The sequence below is a fragment of the Schistocerca piceifrons genome, chromosome 7 (genome assembly GCF_021461385.2).
Source record: "Schistocerca piceifrons isolate TAMUIC-IGC-003096 chromosome 7, iqSchPice1.1, whole genome shotgun sequence".
NCBI lineage: Eukaryota > Metazoa > Arthropoda > Insecta > Orthoptera > Acrididae > Schistocerca > Schistocerca piceifrons.
Genome location: NC_060144.1, coordinates 562,583,612 through 562,604,518, shown reverse-complemented (window position 1 = coordinate 562,604,518; position 20,907 = coordinate 562,583,612). Strand labels below are relative to the sequence as shown.

Below are 20,907 nucleotides of genomic sequence, written 5' to 3'. Positions count from 1 at the left end.
GATCATCGCGTTTCCGCATTATCAACAATCAGCCGCGCCGCGAAGGTTACGCGCACGCTCGTACAAGTGAGAACTGAGAACTGAAAAATTAACTTTACGAACGGTGTTGTATCTTTACTAGTGACAAGAAGGACTGGTACCAAAAGAACTCTGTGTATGCGTGGGGAGCGTAAGAACTTTCGTGCGATTATTCGGCTTTCGCATCATCAACAATCATCTGCGCCGTGTTTGGTTACGCGTACGCTCGTCCAAGTGATATTGTGGACAGATAATCATCAAGATTGTTAACTGGGATAAACAGTTACGACTTAAGAGTGTAAACAGTGCAACTTGTGGTTTCCATATAGTCTCAGAATATAATTGTTCATACCAGACGTAGGACAGTTTGTGTTTTAACGTTGAGTGGCTCCCCTTATTCGCTTGCGTATTTCGATAGATAATTTCAGGCAAGGCAGCAGCAGTGTGGAGCAGAACAGTACGACCGCCGCGGGATTACCAGTTACGTGGTGTGGACAGGGCGCACGGTCAAGAAAAGCAGAAACGACAAACAGTTTAAAGGTACCCCAACCCCCATCTGTACCCCCGGGCGTGTTACAAACGTACCGCCGGCGTAGACAGGCAGGAGGTTTGTGTACTTCAACCGAGAGTACCTAGGTAGGGGTGGAGCGCGTTGCTGCCACACAAGCTTTCGGCGCCTTATGTTGGCGTTTATGAATTATGTTGCGGTAACTGTCAGGAGCATATCCGTAAAAACCACTCCCGTCATCAGTTGTTGAACGTTTGCACACTAAAATTTTAGTGCTCTGCCGGTGTTGAAGCTACATCCACGTCACGTCGTGGCTCTGATCGTGCCGACGCCCGTCTCGCAGTCTTACTCGTATGTGCGCCTCCCCGGTCACGTTACCGTCGATGAAAGGCTCCAGGTACTTCGACTGCTACCTCCGTAGGTAAACAAAGTTCCCGATGCTTCCCGTCACTAGGGTGAGAGTTAAGTGATACCAGCGTGCGTGTCGCGTGGCATATCGCCGGGCATCGAACCGGCACCCTTCTGTCGTCGCCACTGACCTCAAGCGGCGCGCCTGTGGGCGGATTTGAAGACGCACTATCCTCTGTGCCCGCGGTGGCTCAGATGGATAGAGCGTCTGCCATGTAAGCAGGAGATCCCGGGTTCGAGTCCCGGTCGGGGCACACATTTTCAACATGTCCCCAAAGAAGTACATCAACGCCTGTTTGCAGCTAGGGTGTCCATTTAATTATCATTTCACTGGATTTGAAGTTCGCACGTCGTACACCAGCAAGTTATTGCAGCAATTTACTTGCGCGGAGGAACTTGCCGCGCGATTTGGCGAAGTCGACTTGCGACCGTAGCAATTTATTGTGGAAGTGACTTGCTGCACGTTTTCCGCTTCCAGTGTGAACACCACGCAAGAAGTATCTGCAAGTAACTTGCAGCTTTTGGGATTTATTTCTATTTCCTGCAAGTAGGAAGCGCAAGTTACAGTAAGTATGTCGTCTGCATAACACTCATATTTAACATTTTACTTAATGTGGTGACGTAATTTTATACGACCATCTTACGTTTTATATGCAAACAAATTTCATAAACGGAGGAGAAACGGGAATGGATGGAGCAGGATATAGAACATTTTATTGAAGCCGTGGAGAGCTACCCCGAAATATGGAACGTGCATAACCGGGACTTTAAGGATGGAGTGAAGAAGATGAGCGGATTAAATGAAATCTCGTCGATATTCGACACATCTGTGAAAGAAGTACACAGAAAAAGTAGCATAACTTGAAGACACAACCCCTTTGCCACCTGCATCGACTCGATTGTAGTTTTAGGAGTCTACCGGCCCGGTGACCGAGCGGTTCTAGGCGCTCAGTCCGGAACCGCGTGACTGCTACGGTCGCAGGTTCGAATCCTGCCTTGGGCATGGATTAGGTTTAAGTAGTTCTTAGTTCTAGGTGACTGATGACCACAGATGTTAAGTCCCAGAGTGCTCAGAGCCATTTGAACCACTTTTTTAGGAGTCTAGAAAAAGACGATGTGTAATTATTACATGTTCTGTTTAATTAGCTTGTGACTTTCCATTTTATGAGCATTAAAAAAACATTTTTATAAGCATATCATTCTGTAAAATGCAGTTTATTTCAATAAAAATTTAATTTCATTGTTGTGTTTTCACATCCCTTCAAATAATTTTCCCTTTTCAAGACGTCAAAAATGGCTCTACATACATCGGGTACGATCAAAGAAATCGTGATGACGGGAATATGAAACAAGTACATTAGGGACTTGTACGAATCTCCTACGAAGAAAAGATTTCAAAATTCAAACTTTTTTTGGTTGTATGTTTCACATAAATAAATGAAGAGGTCTATTTTAATCGTAGCTCACCTGTAGCTATAAATCGTAGAGTGACTAGCAAACGTTCCTTTGCTGAAATAGCACTACGGAAGTTTGTGTCTCGTTTTGATATGAGGGGCGCTATTAACGTCAACAAACACTCCAGATCCTTTGAAGACATTCTGCAAAAGTTTTCAAAAGTATCCATGCTCTCGATATAAGTTCTTGCAAAAGGTTATTATAGGCACCAATCTGCGATCTTCTCATTATCCACTCTCTAACCCAAATACGACAGGCGAAATACCCTCAGACTTCAAGAAGAATATAATAATTCCAATCCCAAAGAAAGCAGGTGTTGACAGATGTGAAAATTACCGAACCATCAGTTTAATAAGTCACAGCTACAAAATACTAACGCGAATTCTTTACAGACGAATGGAAAAACTAGTAGAAGCCGACCTCGGGGAAGATCAGTTTCGATTCCGTAGAAATATTGGAACACGTGAGGCAATACTGACCCTACCACTTATCTTGGAAGCTAGATTAAGGACAGGCAAACCTACGTTCCTAGCATTTGTAGACTTAGAGAAAGCTTTTGACAATGTTGACTGGAATACTCCCTTTCAAATTCTAAAGGTGGCAGGGGTAAAATACAGGGAACGAAAGGCTATTTACAATTTTTACAGAAACCAAATGGCAGTTATAAGAGTTGAGGGGCATGAAAGGGAAGCAGTGGTTGGGAAGGGAGTGGGACAGGGTTGTAGCCTCTCCACGATGTTATTCAATCTGTATATTGAGCAAGCACTGAAGGAAACAAAAGAAAAATTCGGAGTAGGTATTAAAATCCATGGAGAAGAAATAAAAACCTCGAGGTTCGCCGATGACATTGTAAGTCTGTCAGAGACAGCAAAGGACTTGGAAGAGCAGTTGAACGGAATGGATAGCGTCTTGAAAGGAGGATATAAGATGAACATCAACAAAAGGAAAACGAGGATAATGGAATGTAGTCGAATTAAGTCGGGTGTTGCTGAGGGAATTAGATTAGCAAATGAGACACTTAAAGTAGTAAAGGAGTTTTGCTATTTGGGGAGCAAAATAACTGATGATGGTCGAAGTAGAGAGGATATAAAATGTAGACTGGCAATGGCAAGGAAAGCGTTTCTGAAGAAGAGAAATTTGTTAACATCGAGTATAGATTTAAGTGTCAGGAAGTCACTTCTGAAAGTATTTGTATGGAGTGTAGCCATGTATGGAAGTGAAATGTGGACGATAAATAGTTTGGAAAGGAAGAGAATAGAAGCTTTCGAAATGTGGTGCTACAGAAGAATGCTGAAGATTAGATGGGTAGATCACGTAACTAATGAGGAGGTAATGAATAGGATTGGGGAGAGGAGAATTTTGTGGCACAACTTGACCAGAAGAAGGGATCGATTGGTAGGACATGTTCTGAGGCATCAAGGGATCACCAATTTAGCATTGGAAGGCAGCGTGGAGGGTAAAAATCGTAGAGGGAGACCAAGAGATGAATACACTAAGCAGATTCAGAAGGATGTAGGCTGCAGTAGGTACTGGGAGATGAAGAAGCTTGCACAGGATAGAGTAACATGGAGAGCTGCATCAAACCAGTCTCAGGATTGAAGACCACAACAACAACAACCCAAATACATCTGTTTTTCTTTTTCACGTTTTTCATTACAATTACAAGATCTGCAGCATATCCCACCCGCCTACTTGTCATTTTATACTTCGGCTGACACTCGTAGTGGTACTGAAAGCATATGTAAACAGTATCAGCAAGTTGTTGACGGAAGTTTCTTGCCAAAGGACTTGCGGAAGAATCTTGCTTAATTCTTGCGCTGCTGTGTAAATAAAGCTGCAAGCGGCTCGCAGTAACTTGCAGCAGTAACTTCTGCTGCCGGCCGAAGTGGCCGTGCGGTTAAAGGCGCTGCAGTCTGGAACCGCAAGACCGCTACGGTCGCAGGTTCCAGTCCTGCCTCGGGCATGGATGTTTGTGATGTCCTTAGGTTAGTTAGGTTTAACTAGTTCTAAGTTCTAGGGGACTAATGACCTCAGCAGTTGAGTCCCATAGTGCTCAGAGCCAAATTAGTAACTTCTGCAAGCGAGTTGCTAGTGTAAACCCAGCTTACGGCACCGGGAAGGGCCGAGTGCGTGCAGTTAGGTCGTTACAGAACAGGGGGACCCGGCGGACAGCTAGACCCGTGATTCACTCGCTGGCATCGCTCCAGCTCCAGCGCGGCGCGGTGTTTACATTTCGCAAGTGGCCGCTGGTGTGACCTCGCCATGCGGCAGCGGGCCTGCACGCCTTGTAAGGTGCCGCCGCGTCCCTGGCTGCCGCTTCACATGTGGACTCTCCTCCTTTCCGCGCTCACGCTCTCACGTCGGAAGAGTGGGACGAGGAATTTGCATCCACATGTGTGGTCGTCACTTTGCCTTAACGGAGGAAGAGGAGGAGGTTAGTGTTGAAAGTCCCGCTGAGAACGAGGTCGTTAGAGACGCAGCACGAGCTCGGATTAGGGAAGGACGGAGACAGAATGCGGCCGTGTCCTTTCGAAGGATCCATCCCGGCATTTGCCTTACGCGATTTAGGGAAATCACGGAAAGCCTAAAGGCCTGGCCAGACAGAATGCGGCCTGGCCGTGCGGCCTGTGGCCTCGAACCGCAGCCGGCAGGCCGCACTGTTGCATCGCTCGTTACTGTAGGGCGGCGGTCACACACAGTGCGGCTCTGACGCACCGGCATTCGGCCTGCCGCTCCGGCCGCCGCCGAGTTGTCACAGATTACAGATTCGCCGCAAGCCGGAGCGGCTGGTTGCCTCTGTTGGCGCACTCAACTGGAAGCAGCGGCGTGAGGCGGTTTTTGTCTCGCAGCTCGTAGTGCGTGCATCATGGACACAGAAAGACTTACAGAGGAGGTGAGTCAGGACAACTTTTTGTATGATACACGCGATCCTGATTTGGAGGTAGAATACTTTTGCCCCCGCTATACCCTTGATAGAAAGCTAAATTCTCAGAAACAGTGTTGTCACTGTGATGTCCATAATTTCCAATATCAGCTATTGTAAACTCGTAGTGTGGATCAACGATCGTCAGGAGAACCACCGGAGAGAATTGTTTATAACAGAAGAACTGGCATCCACTATCCTTCGGGCATTTTAACCTGATATGCTTTCCGTGTATGCTTCCAAGGCAGTTCGAAAACCCCCAGAGTTCTAGAAAACCACCTTCATATTTCTTCAACATCTCTGTTGCAGGAGTAGGTAAATACTTGGGTTGTAGAACAGTCCATATTGCCTGGCACACTTGTTTCACATTTTCTTAAACTGTTGAACCTCCTAACCGAAAAGAAAAACTATGGTCTGGTGACTGTCGGCTGTAGTCAAGTATCTGGAAAAGATTAAAATAAAAAATGGTTCAAATGGCTCTGAGCACTATGGGACTCAACTGCTGAGGTCATTAGTCCCCTAGAACTTAGAACTAGTTAAACCTAACTAACCTAAGGACATCACACACATCCATGCCCGAGGCAGGATTCGAACCTGCGACCGTAGCGCTCTCGCGGTTCCAGACTGCAGCGCCAGAACCGCGCGGCACTTCGGCCGGCTAGATTAAAATAAATTATGCGGATAGAACGAATAGATAAGTTAATGACCAAAGATATGTTTCTTTAAATTCAATGACAATGTTATGAATACAATGATAAAAACAATCTATTAACTAGAAGGTTCTCTCTAGTGGGACACACGGAACTAGATGTTACTATAGTATGCTGTATTCGTAAACACTACACATAAGTTTATCACTCCACTCGTAACTACGAAGTGGGATAGCACTTTCTTCCGCCGAACCTTTCATATGAAACAGCAAAACTGAAATGGAATAAATTATATGACTTCTGTTTGAAGCACAAAGGGCCACAAATGGTAAACCTTATCTCACACAAATGGCTAGTCTGTGCCTTGTATCAATTGGCTTTCTCCAGTTCGTTGTGCACTTTCCGGTGCTACCATTTTATCAGGCGATGCAGTTCCTCGAAACATTCTCGCGACATACGAAAATATTTGAAGAACCTATCTTCGTCAGACTCTCGATCAATACACAGACGATAATATTCTCCTAAGATTTCTCTCTTGCTATTAATGTCGTGCACCCAACATCTCCTCTTCTTGGCGCCATTTCGGATCGCTAGTGCGAGCTACTCATTTCCTCGCACAAAGATAACGTGTCCCGCGTGAAGCTTCCAAATCGTCTAACGCCAAGACAATCGCGCTACGCATGCAAGTTTAGGCCGGTATTACACTATCAAATTTCTTTGTCAAATATCTTTGTCAAAAATCTTTGTCAAAGATATTTGATGGTGTAATAGGAGCTTTGTCAAATGTCATCCAATATTTGATCAAATCTAGGGTCTCGCTGTAGATTTGATCAAAGAAGTCGCTTGTCTTCTGTCCACTGCAATGTGACATGTTACCACATGGAGCGCTAGCATCGCTGCAGCGTTCTGTCGTCTGTAGTGTTTTCATAAACATTGCCGGTAAATACAGTTGGTGTGTGCCGACAACTACAAAATTAATAGAGATGTATGAAGCTGATGAGGCGCTTTACAACGTGAGGCGCCCTGAATACAAAAACAGATTAAGAAGATTGGAGACCTGACCTGACCTGACCTGACCTGACCTGACCTGACCTGACCTGACCTAACCTAACATAACGTAACATAACCCTCTCCTGTAGCAAGGAATCGGAGTGTTACAGTGAGCCTGTCTTCTGCAGATGTAGCAATTCTTAAGTGAATATTGTGCTTTGTGATATGAGGATACACTTCAATGAGCACATACAGAAATGTATGCTCATCCATTCTTAAGTAATTGATGTATGACTTGACGTCTTCCACTATAAGCTCACGTAACAAGTTTTGTTGAATGCTTTTATCGTGTCGTCGTAAAACCCACGGCTTCACCAAGATTAGATTAGTTTTTCGTTCCATAGATCCGTGCTGAGGAGATCCTCGTGGATGTGGAACATGTCAATTTTTTTAAGCTGAAATGACAATACTAATAGTATGAATAAATACAATACATCATTTGTTTCTATTAAAGATTTCATCAATGGAGTAGAAGGAGTTGGCCACTAGTAAGTCTTTCAGGCTCCTTTTAAACTGATCTTTATTTGTAACTAAATTTTTTATTACGGTATATTAATAATTTTCACTTATGGACCGTCTGACAGCAACTGAATAAAACACAATTTTAGTGCCATACGCGTTTCGCCTTTATTTTCTGCAAGGCATCATCAGTGGCAGGTTGCGTGGACAATTTCCTACATATTAAGCTCCTGTTGCATTTTTGGTGTTGTTCTTCTTCGTACGAACGCCAATATGCGGTTTTTTTCGCCATTCCACAACACTATGCACAGAACGCTTGTTTTAAAGCAATGTTTTGGTTTCTGTTGACGACAAATGCAGAAAATAAAGGCGAAACGCGTATGGCACTAAAATTGTGTTTTATTCAGTTGCTGTCAGACGGTCCATAAGTGAAAATTATTAATATACCGTAATATTGCGCGCAACTGAGGAGGACAGGACTATAAAAGTTGAAGATGTAAATTTTTTATCTTTGCTGGCAAATTATTGAAGATGAGTGTTCCTGAGTAGTGGACCCCTTTTTGAACTGAAGTGCTTTTAAGTCCTTGTGCAGATCATTTTTGTTCCTGGTATCGTATGTATGGACTGAGTTGTTTGTTGGAAAAAGAGATATATTATTTAGGACAAATTTCGTTAAGGAGTAAATATACTGAGAGGCAGTAGTTAGTATACCCAGTTCTTTGAAGATGTTTCTACAGGACGTCCGAGAATTTACTCCATACGTACTACACGCTTTTGGACTCTGAAAAGTTTTGTTCCCAACTGAATTTATTATCAAGTTGGAATCCCAGGAATTTAAGACTGTCAACCTCGTATGTATGGTTCCTTTTTTGCCCCCACTTTCGCATGTGCACACAATGCAGTTGCGGTACGTGCAACTGCTCAGGTTAATAAGTTGGTGTTGTCAGCCATCTTGAACTTTGACGAAAAATTTGATGACAGTGTAATACCCCTTCTGGCGTTACGTCAAAGATCTTTGTCAAATATATTTGACGGAATATTTGATCACATCTTTGATCAAATCTTTGACAAAGAAATTTGATAGTGTAATACCGGCCTTAATAATGGGGTTCGGCCCTTTGCACAGTGTTAACAGCTGACGCATCGAGAGCCGCTGTCTGTGTGGCGTCCCTGGCCGCTGACTGGCCCGGCCCGGCCCGGCCCGGCCTACCGCTGCGCCGTCCGCCTCAGCGGCAGGCCGGCTTCTGCAATAGACAACATTTCTATAATTACCAAGGATCTTGTAGGCGCCCAAGTCATCTTGCATGGTCCATCGGTGTTTCGCGGTGGAGTTTTGAACTTCACTCTCGCTAACAAGGATACGAATGAACACGGTAACGGCTGGGTCACCGTTGCTCTAGTACGTGGACCAAAAGTCGATAAAGTAAAAAAGCTAGATAATTTCAATTCGCGTGATGTCATCGCTTATGGGACATTTCAGATTTGTGAAGTGTACAACAGAGATAAGGGTTCATCGTATTACATGTCGTCTATGCCTTTGGTTCTCAGGACCAGGAATCGTCGAAAAATAAATGAAACGGAATCTGTCTCAGTGTGGGTGAAAGGTGTTGGCAACTGTAAAAAGATCGCACTTGTTGGTGATCTGACTCATTATTATAGAAATTAAATGAAGTTCCCTTCTAATCCTTAAACCTTATCTGGCGCCATCCTCCAGAATGCGACTCCGGTGTGTCAACGACTGCGCTACACCACTCGATCCGCCTTAAGGTGTGTAGTGTAGTGCACACATACTTTCCTCCTCCTATTCCACTCGTGGATCGCACGCTGGAAGCAAGATTACCTATACTATCTGTTTTGCGTTTTTTTCCCTTCAGACTGCTGATGCTTCGATGTGTTCCGCTACGGGTTGGTTCAAATGGCTCTGAGCACTATGGGACTCAACTTCTGAGGTCATCAGACCCGTAGAACTTAGAACTACTTAAACCTAACTAACCTAAGGACATCACACACACCCATGCCCGAGGCAGGATTCGAACCTGCGACCGTAGCGGTCGCCCGGCTCCAGACTGGAGCGCCCAGAACCGCACGGCCACTTCGGCCGGCAATCTGCTTAATGTATTCATCTCTTGGTCTCCCTCTACAATTTTTACCCTCCAATGCTAAATTTGTGATCCCTTGATGCCTCAGAACATGTCCTACCAACCGGTTCCTTCTTCTTGTCAAGTTGTGCCACAAACTCCTCTTCTCCCCAATTCTATTCAATATCTCATTAGTAATGTGATCTACCCATCTAATCTTCAGCATTCTTCTGTAGCACCACATTTCGAAAGCTTCTATTCTCTTCTTGTCCAAACTACTTATCGTCCATGTTTCACTTCCATACATGGCTACACTCCATACAAATACTTTCAGAAACGACTTCCTGACACTTAAATCTATACTCGATGTTAACAAATTTCTCTTCTTCAGAAACGCTTTCCTTGCCATTGCCGTCTACATTTTATATCCCCTCTACTTCGACCATCATCAGTTATTTTGCTCCCCAAATAGCAAAACACCATTACTACTTTAGGTGTCTCAATTCCTAATGTAATTCCCTCAGCATCACCCGACTTAATTCGACTGCATTCCATTATCCTCGTTTTGCTTTTGTTGATTTTTGAATAAATGTTGCAAAATTACCAAATTCGTATCAGACCGGGTGGCTGGAGATATGTATACCCGTGCCGTAGCTGTAGCAGACGGCTCACACGCAACACGGCGGGGACGTGGCCTTGTTCGACAGCACGTCGGTAAACAGATAACACGACACCACGCGATCGCAATTTGTAAAGTGAATTTCAGGGTCCGCTGGCAGTTTCCCTTACGCAGTTGTTCACAGTTAACATTCCTTCGAGTTTGCAACTCATTTAATATCCATAATAAATAGCAGTTTTACTTCCTGTATCGCTGAATGTTAATAATGGCGATAAAACTGAATTAATTTCCTTCGTGGTTTTTTTTTTCGTATATGCTTGGTAGTAGCCAGGATTTCGCATTGTCCGCAGCTCGTGGTCGTGCGGTAGCGTTCTCGCTTCCCACGCCCGGGTTCCCGGGTTCGATTCCCGGCGGGGTCAGGGATTTTCTCTGCCTCGTGATGACTGGGTGTTGTGTGTTGTCCTTAGGTGCGTTAGGTTTAAGTAGTTCTAAGTTCTAGGGGACTGATGACCATAGATGTTATGTCCCATAGTGCTCAGAGCCATTTGAACCATTTCGCATTGGGTTTCGCCCAAAGCATCTGTCTTTGTGCGGGCTGCCGAGTTACACATTAATGTGGAATCCAATTAATGTTTTCACCCTTCTAAAGATGATGGGTAACGTCGTGTGCAATCTAAATGACCTGGACATTTTCTGAGACCTACATATATGACATTTCGTAGTTAATTTGTTGAACATTTACTCGAACGATGACGACATTCTATTAGAAATTGTGTAAACATTAGAAGGAACAGCAAATAACTCTTGACAATTCCGTGAATTGTGGATCGAAGGATTATTGTTGTGCTCATTAATGTCCAGAACAAAAATACATACTATCCCATGCCAAAGAAAGCATCTACAATAATAGCTTTGAGTAACAAAGAAAAGGCTGTACATTTTTTATTAAACGAAGGAGGAAGAAAACGTTTACAGTCAAACAGTGTCCAAAGCTGGTTTCGTTTCGTAAAATGTCAACGTGAGTCGTATAAATGGAAGAAAGATTCACACGAAGTACGAAATATGCGTCAAAATGAATCTCGCCAAAGTGTCAAAGAAAAACTTTTCTAAAGTCTTAGAACCCCCCGTCAGTCAAGCACCGTTATCGAAGGACATCTACGAGAGTGGGTCCTCTGGAAGTAAGATGAACGTTACTGATTCCCAGGGGTCTTCGAAACTGTTAATATAATTGGGATTCCACACGGAAATAATAGTGTTGGGTTGTTTGGGGGAGGAGACCAGACAGCGAGGTCATCGGTCTCAACGGATTAGGGAAGGACGGGGAAGGAAGTCGGCCGTGCCCTTTCAAAGGAACCATCCCGGCATTGGCCTGGAGCGATTTAGGGAAATGACGGAAAACCTAAATCAGGATGGCTGGACGCGGGATTGAACCGTCGTCCTCCCGAATGCGAGTCCAGTGACTAATAGTGTGATTCGGCCTCTCGATAAAGGCAATGTAATGCATTTTTGAGAGAACTGTCGAGCCAGTTAATTCCCGATACCTCTTCGTCAGTTCAGGTTCATCAACGGAACAGTATTGTCAAAAATGAGGTATTTATGCGTTGTCAGTTTGCACGCTCGAGGATGCCTGCCACGCAGCACAGTATGCACAACAACGGCCGTCACCACTTCTTACTCCGTCCCAGTTCTGTGTAAATAAAACTAGTTATTACTGTGAAGTGTTTGAATGCATAAATATTTTGCTTACCTGGTGTTCCTGGTGAAAAAAAATTCAGTTTTCGTCATCCATTAGACACTTCGAATTTTTTATGCTGACTACGGAGAATAAACAAGGAACTCTTTCAATGTTAATAAAGTACACATTATTCGAGAATTTTCGTAATAACTGTGCTACAGGAGTTCTTTTAAAATATGTCTTGTTGTTATTGTTGTTGTTGTTGTTGTTGTGGTCTTCAGTCCTGAAACTGGTTTGATGCAGCTCTCCATGCTACCCTATCCTGTGCAAGTTTCTTCATCTCCCAGTACCTACTGCAACCTACATCCTTCTGAATCTGCTCTGCTCTTCCAAGTCCTTTGCTCTCTCTGACAAAATTAGAATGTCATCGGCGAACCTCAAAGTTTTTATTTCTTCTCCATGAATTTTAATACCTACTCCGAATTTGTCTTTTGTTTCCTTTAGTGATTGTTCAATATACAGATTGAATAACATTGGAGAGAGGCTACAACCCTATCTCAGTCCCTTCCCAACCACTGCTTCCCTTTCATGCCCCTCGACTCTTATAACTGCCATCTGGTTTCTGTACAAATTATAAATAGCCTTTCGCTCCCTGTATTTTACCCCTGCCACCTTTAGAATTTGAAAGAGAGTATTCCAGTCAACATTGTCAAAAGCTTTCTCTAAGTCTACAAATGCTAGAAACGTAGGTTTGCCTTTCCTTAATCTTTCTTCTAAGATAAGTCGTAAGGTCAGTGTTGCCTCACGTGTTCCAATATTTCTACGGAATCCAAACTGATCTTCCCCGAGGTCCGCTTCTACCAGTTTTTACATTCGTCTGTAAAGAATTCGCGTTAGTATTTTGCAGCTGTGACTGATAGTTCGGTAATTTTCACATCTGTCAACACCTGCTTTCTTTGGGATTGGAATTATTATATTCTTCTTGAAGTCTGAGGGTACGTCGCCTGTCTCATACATCTTGCTCACCAGATGGTAGAGTTTTGTCAGGACTGGCTCTCCCAAGGCCGTCAGTAGCTCTAATGGAATATTGTCTACTCCCGGGGCCTTGTTTCAGCTCAGGTCTTTCAGTGCTCTGTCAAACTCTTCACGCAATATCGTATCTCCCATTTCATCTTCATCTACATTCTCTTCCATTTCTGTAATATTGTCCTCAAGTACATCGCCTTTGTATAGACCCTCTATATACTCCTTCCACCTTTCTGCTTTCCCTTCTTTGGTTAGTACTGGGTTTCCATCTGAGCTCTTGATGTTCATACAATGTCAACAAATTAAAATCCCGGAAGATGGAAGTTGTCTGTCTCGATTTTCTTTCGTCTGCTAGTCACTTGTGCAACAGTTGCATCCGTAACAGTTTAGCTGCCTATACGACTTGCAGGTTATTAAAAAAATTAACGATTTGGAACATTTTTGGTACGGTTTCTACATCAACATCGATACTATGCAAATCACATTTAAGTGCCTGGCAGAGGGTTCATCGAACCACCTTCACAATTCTCTATTATTCCAATTCGTATAGCGCGCGGAAAGAATGAACACCTATATCTTTCCTTACGAACTCTGATTTCCCTTATTTTATCGCGGTGATCGTTCCTCCCTATGTAGATTGTCTCAACAAAATATTTTCGCATTCGGAGGAGAAAGTTGGTGATTGGAATTTCGTGAGAATATTCCGTCGCAACGAAAAACGCCTTTCTTTTAATGATTTCCATCACAAATCCTGTATCATTTCTATGACACTCTCTCCCATATTTCGCGATATTACAAAACGTGCTGCCTTTCTCTGAACTTTTTCGATGTACTCCGTCAGTCCTACCTGGTAAGGATCCCACACCGCGCAGCAGTATTCTAAAAGAGGACGGACAAGCGTAAAGTAGGCAGTCTCCTTAGTAGATCTGGTAGTGTCCTACCAATAAATCGCCGCCTTTGGTTAGTCTTCCCCACAACATTTTCTATGTGTTCTTCTCAATCTAAATGAGCCGTAGTAAAAATTACTGTTTTGAAAAGCGCTCCGCAGCGCGTAGTGTGAAGCAGTCGCCCTCCGTTTCTGGCGGTGGCGCCGCTGTGGCAGTCGCAGCTTTGGTGTCTCCCTCTGGTGGGAAAGGGGAAAGGTTGCCTTTTCATGGGCATTTAAGGGGCGCTATGAGCTCGCCAGTCGGCTCTCTCCACCCCCAACCAGTTGCCGCGCCTTTACCGTTGTGTCCCACCCTCTCTCCATCTCCACACCCTCCATCTCCTTTCCCAACACAACTTCCACCGTCTACCCCTCCCGGATGATGAGGTCGCCCTGACATCTATCCTTCCTACCAACTCTAACCCCATCTTCCTGCCTCCTCCTCACGACTCCCTCTCCTCTGCCTCCCTCCTCCTGAGCGGCTTCCCCCTCCTACTCCCCCTCCCTCTCTTGTGCCCCCTTTCAGTGTCTCTGCACTCCCACCTGCCCTGTCTTCCCTCTTCCTCTCCCACCCCACGTGTCTCGTGCCTCTTCGTGAACCCACTGAAGCCCCTCCTCTCTTCATCCCGCCGCCTCCCCTGCTGCCCCTTGCTCTCCCCTCCTTTTCCATCCTCTCTGACCTTTCCCTCGGCAGGTCCCGCCTGGCAGTTTTACTCTTCGTCGTGTGTGCTCCAAGTGGGTTTTAAGTGTGTGGTTCCGGAGTGTTTTTAATACTGTGGCCGACTTTTAAGGTGTGCCTGTCCATTCAGTGTCTTCTCTGAGTTCTGAAGAATCGCCAACTGTGTTTTTTTAACTTTCTGGTGACTTTTTTAACTGTCCCCCATGAACGTCTCCATGTCAGTGTATATTTTACCTCCATTTTGTCCCCTTACTCTGTTTTATGTTCCCCTTTTTTCTCTCCTTATGTATGTATCATTTTATTCTTGTTTTAGTTGTCGTGTCACTCGGCTGAAGAGCGGCCGATTGTGCCGCTGACAGCCCTCCCCTGCCCATATGCGGGGTCTGTCTGGGTCAGTCTCTCGTCCCCAGCTTGCTGGTCTGTCTCTCGTTCGCATTTGTTAGGCAGTTAGTGTCTGTCTGTCGTTCGGAGTGCTAATATGTCTATCGTTCGGATCAACCTTTAAAGCCGGCAAAATGAGAGTCTTTCCTCTCCGCCAGTAAGAGAACTCAGCGAGTGGTCGCCCGGTCGGGGCTAAGTTCCTGCATCTGAGTCTGCGCGTTAGGCCGTCAGTCTGCTCTAGTTTCCTCACTCGCCAATGGTCTTTGGTGGTTGGATCGATCGGTTGGTCGGTCGCGCACTGAGACACAAATTGATTTCTCCGTCTTGAGCGTCGGCGCATGTGAGGTCGACACGTCAGTCCAGTGGGCCGCGGCGTATAGCGAGGGATAGTGACTTCGCCGTCGACACGAGAGCAACAGGAGTCAACCCACGACATCAGTCTGGCCGGCGCGGGCTGCGAAGCCGTGAGACGGGAGATCGGCGCGCCTTCCTGCGCCCGTTGAAGCGGCTGGCAGCGGACGGTTCGGGAGAGCGATTTGGGGGTGCTGCGCCAGGTCTTCTCGAGAAATCGCAGCTTGTTAGAAGTTAAGTGATTGGTGATATGTTGTTTGATTTACTCTTGTTAAATTCTACTTGTTTTCTTGGTGAGGTCACGAGCCATTTTGCTTTGGGGCCGTCCCACCATTCTTCTCCGTTTGCCCACCCGCGGGAAGGTGGTTGTTTATAAATTGGGTGGTCCGTTTTTCCCTTGTGGAGTAGGGGTGGGTTAGAGCAACCTGCGGTTCGGTTGTTCGGTAATCTCCCTATCAATCTACTATACGTTAGTAGCTGCCTCTGTCATGTTTGTCTGATTTGGTGTGTTAACGAATTTATTGCTTGGAGTGTAACGGCCTAATACCTGAAATATGTTTTGATCTTTGGAAACTTTGATATTATTGCCTATGATCTTGAGAGGCGGTATCTGTGTACTGTAGAGCATCTTAACTATTGTTTGGCCAACCTTGTAGAATTTTATATAAGATTGCATTTCATGGGCTTTTATTGTTAAAACTCTTAGTTTAAAGTTATCTGGTGTGTTGCAGATTTGCACCAGTGTAGTCTTTCAGAGGCTGTTGTGAGCGGTCGTAACTACGGCGGTGTCAAAAGGGAGCGGCAAGGTTCTCTGCCCGAAAGCTCGTACGGTCAAAACTTGTTTGTTTCTACCTCTGAATAAATTGTAACTTTGATATTTAGAGGGTGCTTTCTGACTATAATTTTAAATGTTTCTTTTAAAAAATGCTTTCAGGCACTATTAAAGTGAATAAAATTCCCATATGTTAAAAGGAATTTGGTTATGACTTCATCAGTTACTCCCTGGCAACTACTTCCATGCTTACATAGTGTGATTAAATGTGTTAATGTCCTTGATGAATCGCTAGTAAATAAAATAAATTCTTAAGAATATTCTTTGAAAATAAATGCGGGTCACTAAGTTGTTCGTAATTGTAATACCTAGGTATTTAGTTGAATTTACGGCTTTTAGATTAGACTGATTGATCGTGTAACCGAGGTTTAACGAGTTCCCATTCATGTGGATGACCTCACACTTTTTGTTATTTAGGGTCAGCTGCCACTTTTCGCACCATTTAGATATTTTTTCTAAATCGTTTTGCAGTTTGTTTTGATCTTCTGATTACTTTGCCAGCCGGAGTGGCCGTGCGGTTCTGGGCGCTACAGTCTGGAGCCGAGCGACCGCTACGGTCGCAGGTTCGAATCCTGCCTCGGGCATGGATGTGTGTGATGTCCTTAGGTTAGTTAGGCTTAATTAGTTCTAAGTTCTAAGCGACTGATGACCTCAGAAGTTAAGTCGCATAGTGCTCAGAACCATTTGAACCATTTGATTTGAACCATTTGAACACTTTTGATTACTTTATTAGTGGATAAACGACAGCTTCATCTGTAAACAACCGAAGACGGCTGCTCAGATTGTCTTCCAAATCGTTTATATAGATAAGGAACAGCAAATGGCCTATAAGACTACCTTGGAGAACGCCTGAAATCACTTCTGTTTTACTCGATGACTTTCTGTCAATTACTATTAACTGTGACCTCTCTGACAGGAAATCGCAAATCCAGTCACATAACTGAGACGATATTCCATAAGCGCGCAATTTCACTACGAGCCGCTTATGTGGTACAGTGTCAAAAGCCTCCCGGAAATCCAGGAGTACGGAATCGATCTGAAATCCCTTGTCAATAGCACTCAACACTTCATGTGAATAGCCCGCATCTCGTGGTCGTGCGGTAGCGTTCTCGCTTCGCACGCCCGGGTTCCCGGGTTCGATTCCCGGCGGGGTCAGGGATTTTCTCTGCCTCGTGATGGCTGGGTGTTGTGTGATGTCCTTAGGTTAGTTAGGTTTAAGTAGTTCTAAGTTCTAGGGGACTGATGACCATAGATGTTAAGTCCCATAGTGCTCAGAGCCATTATTCATGTGAATAAAGAGGTGGTTGTGTTTCACAGGAACGATGTTTTCTAAAGCCATGTTGACTGTGTGTCAATAGACCGTTCCCTTCGAGTTAATTCATGATGTTCGAACACAATATATGTTCTAAAATCGTGCTGCATATCGACGTTAACGATATGGGCCTGTAATTTAGTGGATTACTCCTATTACCTTTCTTGAATATTGGTGTGATCTGAGCAACTTTCCAGTCTTTGGGTACGGATCTTTCGTCGAGCGAACGGTTGTATGTGATTGTTAAGTATGGCTGGCTCTGAGCACTATGGGACTCAACTGCTGAGGTCATTAGTCCCCTAGAACTTAGATCTAGTTAAACCTAACTAACCTAAGGACATCACAAACATCCATGCCAGAGGCAGGATTCGAACCTGCGACCGTAGCGGTCTTGCGGTTCCAGACTGCAGCGCCTTTAACCGCACGGCCACTTCGGCCGGCTGTTAAGTATGGAACTAATGCCTGAGCATACTCTGAAAGGAACCTAATTGGTATACAGTCTGGACCAGAAGACTTGCTTTTATTAAGTGATTTGAGTTGCTTCACTGCTCCGAGGATATTTACTTCTACGTTACTCATGTTCATGACACCTGTTCTTGATTCGAGTTCTGGAATATTTACTTCGTCTTCTTTTGTGAAGGCATTTCGGAAGGCTGTGTTTAGTATCTCTGCTTTGGCAGCACTGTCCTGGATAGTATCTGCATTGTTATCGCGCAGAGAAGGCATTGATTGTTTCTTGCCGCTAACATACTTCAAGCGGTTGAAATTCGCGTGAGTGCACGCTGAACCTGTCACTCCGTGACATAGCGCCCTCTCGCCACGTTTGCTTCTTCTTATTCGCCTACTCGCGTGCACGACCGAAACGGCTCTACCGACTACTGTTATAAGCGAATCGTCGTGCGGCAAAAATGAGCAATCTGACATAAAGACAAACGACGGCAACTTGCAGTGCGCCTTAGCAGGTAAAATTTCGACAGTGCATTTCTCTCGGTGCATCCTTCCTGTGTGAAAAATTGTGTAGCGTACGTAAACGCGTCGTGTAGACGATGCCGGCGACGCGGCCGCGCGGTATTCCGTCCCGGCGGGCGCGGGTTCGTTGACAGGAAGCGAGCCGGGCCGGTAAGGCGCGCACGCGGTTCCTGGAAGCGAGCGCAAGCAACAGCCGCGCTGGAGCGGGGCAGGCCGTGCTGGAATGCGGGCGGCGGCCGGGAAGAAAGGACGCGGTCCGCTTCAGTGCGAACGAGCCAGCCAGTCGCCCGCGCGAGCACAGCGTGTTCCGGCGACCTGCCTGCCGGGGACAGGGACAGCTGCTGTCTCCAGTGGCCCGGCGTGGAGACGCACACACACACACACGGCAGACAGCAGCCGAGTGCAGAGCTATTCCCGGACGAATTCTGTGAATATATTCCGAGTCTTCAACAGATACCGTTCGTAATCCTCGCACCACGCGCGGTATACGTTACAATCGACCGCGATTGCGTGTACGTACGTAATTTTCCGGCGAGGCGCCATTCCGAAAAACACTGACCGAACCCGTGTGGAGGATTGTGCAACTGTAGCGGCGTGCCGGTAAGAAGGCGCGTGGTGGGGCGGCAGGCAGCGGTGTAGCACGTGACGCCGCCGCCGTTCCGCCGACGTGCCCTTAGCGCTAGGGTTTCTATCCATAGTGTAAGGCCCTCCCCTAAACGGCTCCCAGTTCAGCAAACTAGAAGCTACATCAAAGTTGTTATCGTCACAGTCCAAAACATTTTAGACTGTAATGAAATTCGTAATGATAAGAAGTTTTTCTGCATAGTAATACAGGGTGATTCAAAAAGAATACCACAACTTTAGGAATTTAAAACTCTGCAACGACAAAAGGCAGAGCTAAGCACTATCTGTCGGCGAATTAAGGGAGCTATAAAGTTTCATTTAGTTGTACATTTGTTCGCCATTTCAGCCAATAAAGTTTTTGGTCCCTTTTTCTTCGAAGGTGCTACTGTAACTGGACTACAGTATCTGGAGATGTTAGAGAATTGGCTGTTCCCTCAGCTCGAACAAGAAGCACAACAATTCATATTTCAGCAGGATGGAGCGCCACCACATTGGCACTTATCTGTCCGTAACTACCTGAACGTCAACTATCCGAGGCGATGGATCGGCCGCCAGGCAGCCCGTGACAGAGCACTTCATCACTGGCCTCCAAGAAGCCCTGATCTTACCCCCCTGCGATTTTTTCTTATGGTGGTATGTTAAGGATATGGTGTTTCGGCCACCTCTCCCAGCCACCATTGATGATTTGAAACGAGAAATAACAGCAGCTATCCAAACTGTTACGCCTGATATGCTATAGAGAGAGTGGAACGAGTTGGAGTATCGGGTTGATATTGATCGTGTGTCTGGAGGGGGCCATATTGAACATCTCTGAACTTGTTTTTGAGTGAAAAAAAAACCTTTTTAAATACTCTTTGTAATGATGTACAACAAAAAGGTTATATTATGTTTCTTTCATTAAATACAAATTTTTAAAGTTTTGGTATTCTTTTTGAATCACCCTATATATATATATATATATATATATATATATATATATATATATATATATATAGAGAGAGAGAGAGAGAGAGAGAGAGAGAGAGAGAGAGAGAGAGAGAGGAGAGAGAGAGAGAGGGAATTGAAAGCATCGCCAGCAGCAGAAAACAGAAAGTAACGTTGTACTGGTAGTTAGGACAGCTTGGCTGTGGAAGTGGAAGTGGAAGTGGAAGGGTAGCCCACAACATAGACAGACAACAGTATTCACAGTTACAAGCACCCAAGCTTTAATTATCGTCCAGCAATAAAGACTCTTAACAAATCTCAATTAAGCAAGGACATAAACTTGGTTACAAACATATGTTAACCTTCAACCAGGGAATACCCCCAATAAAGAATTACCAATCAATAAAACGCAGATAAAGGACTACTTTACAAGAATGCTTAAATTAAGTAAAATCATGAAAGCTAAGTTACAAATTTTATGTTAAGCTTCAACAGGTAAATAACCCCAATAAAGAATTCTCATTTAAATAAAACGTAGATAGGAAAATGCCTTACCAAAATGCTTGAATTCTGTAAAATCATGAAAAGCTGAGTTACAACTTTTCTCACAAACTACTTAGGAATTTACAGCAAATAAACAAGTTTGATCTGTTTAACCAGGAGGTAACTGCCAAGTCCAAGCGACCGAAGCCACTCAGAGCGGACGACCGCCCCAACGCTGGTCATCAACCGACATCGTCACGGCCCAGTGGCCGCCGTGCTGAAACACACTAACGTTTCGGTAAGCGACCGACAGCAACACAGGAGTGACAGTGACTGAAAGTCGGCGTACGCCTTACGAAACACGGCACACCTTGAAGCGGGAGCAGGCACAGCTGACTAGCGGCCATACAACCGCGAGCAAACAAACCTCACGCCGCCCGTACTAACGCGGGAAATGACAGCGAGCGACAAGACGCCACCCGCAAAGCAGCGACCGTGCCTACCCCTCGAACACAGAATGTGCCCTGTCTCCTTGTCCGTGGTAATACAATTTATAGC

General features: G+C 45.0%; 1 non-coding gene across 1 annotated transcript; it reads left to right on the top strand.

Moving 5' to 3' along the window:
- Positions 1–1,113: 1,113 nt before the first annotated feature.
- Positions 1,114–1,188, top strand: Trnat-ugu. Its single transcript has one exon. It is a non-coding gene; the product is annotated as a tRNA-Thr (tRNA).
- Positions 1,189–20,907: the final 19,719 nt, after the last annotated feature.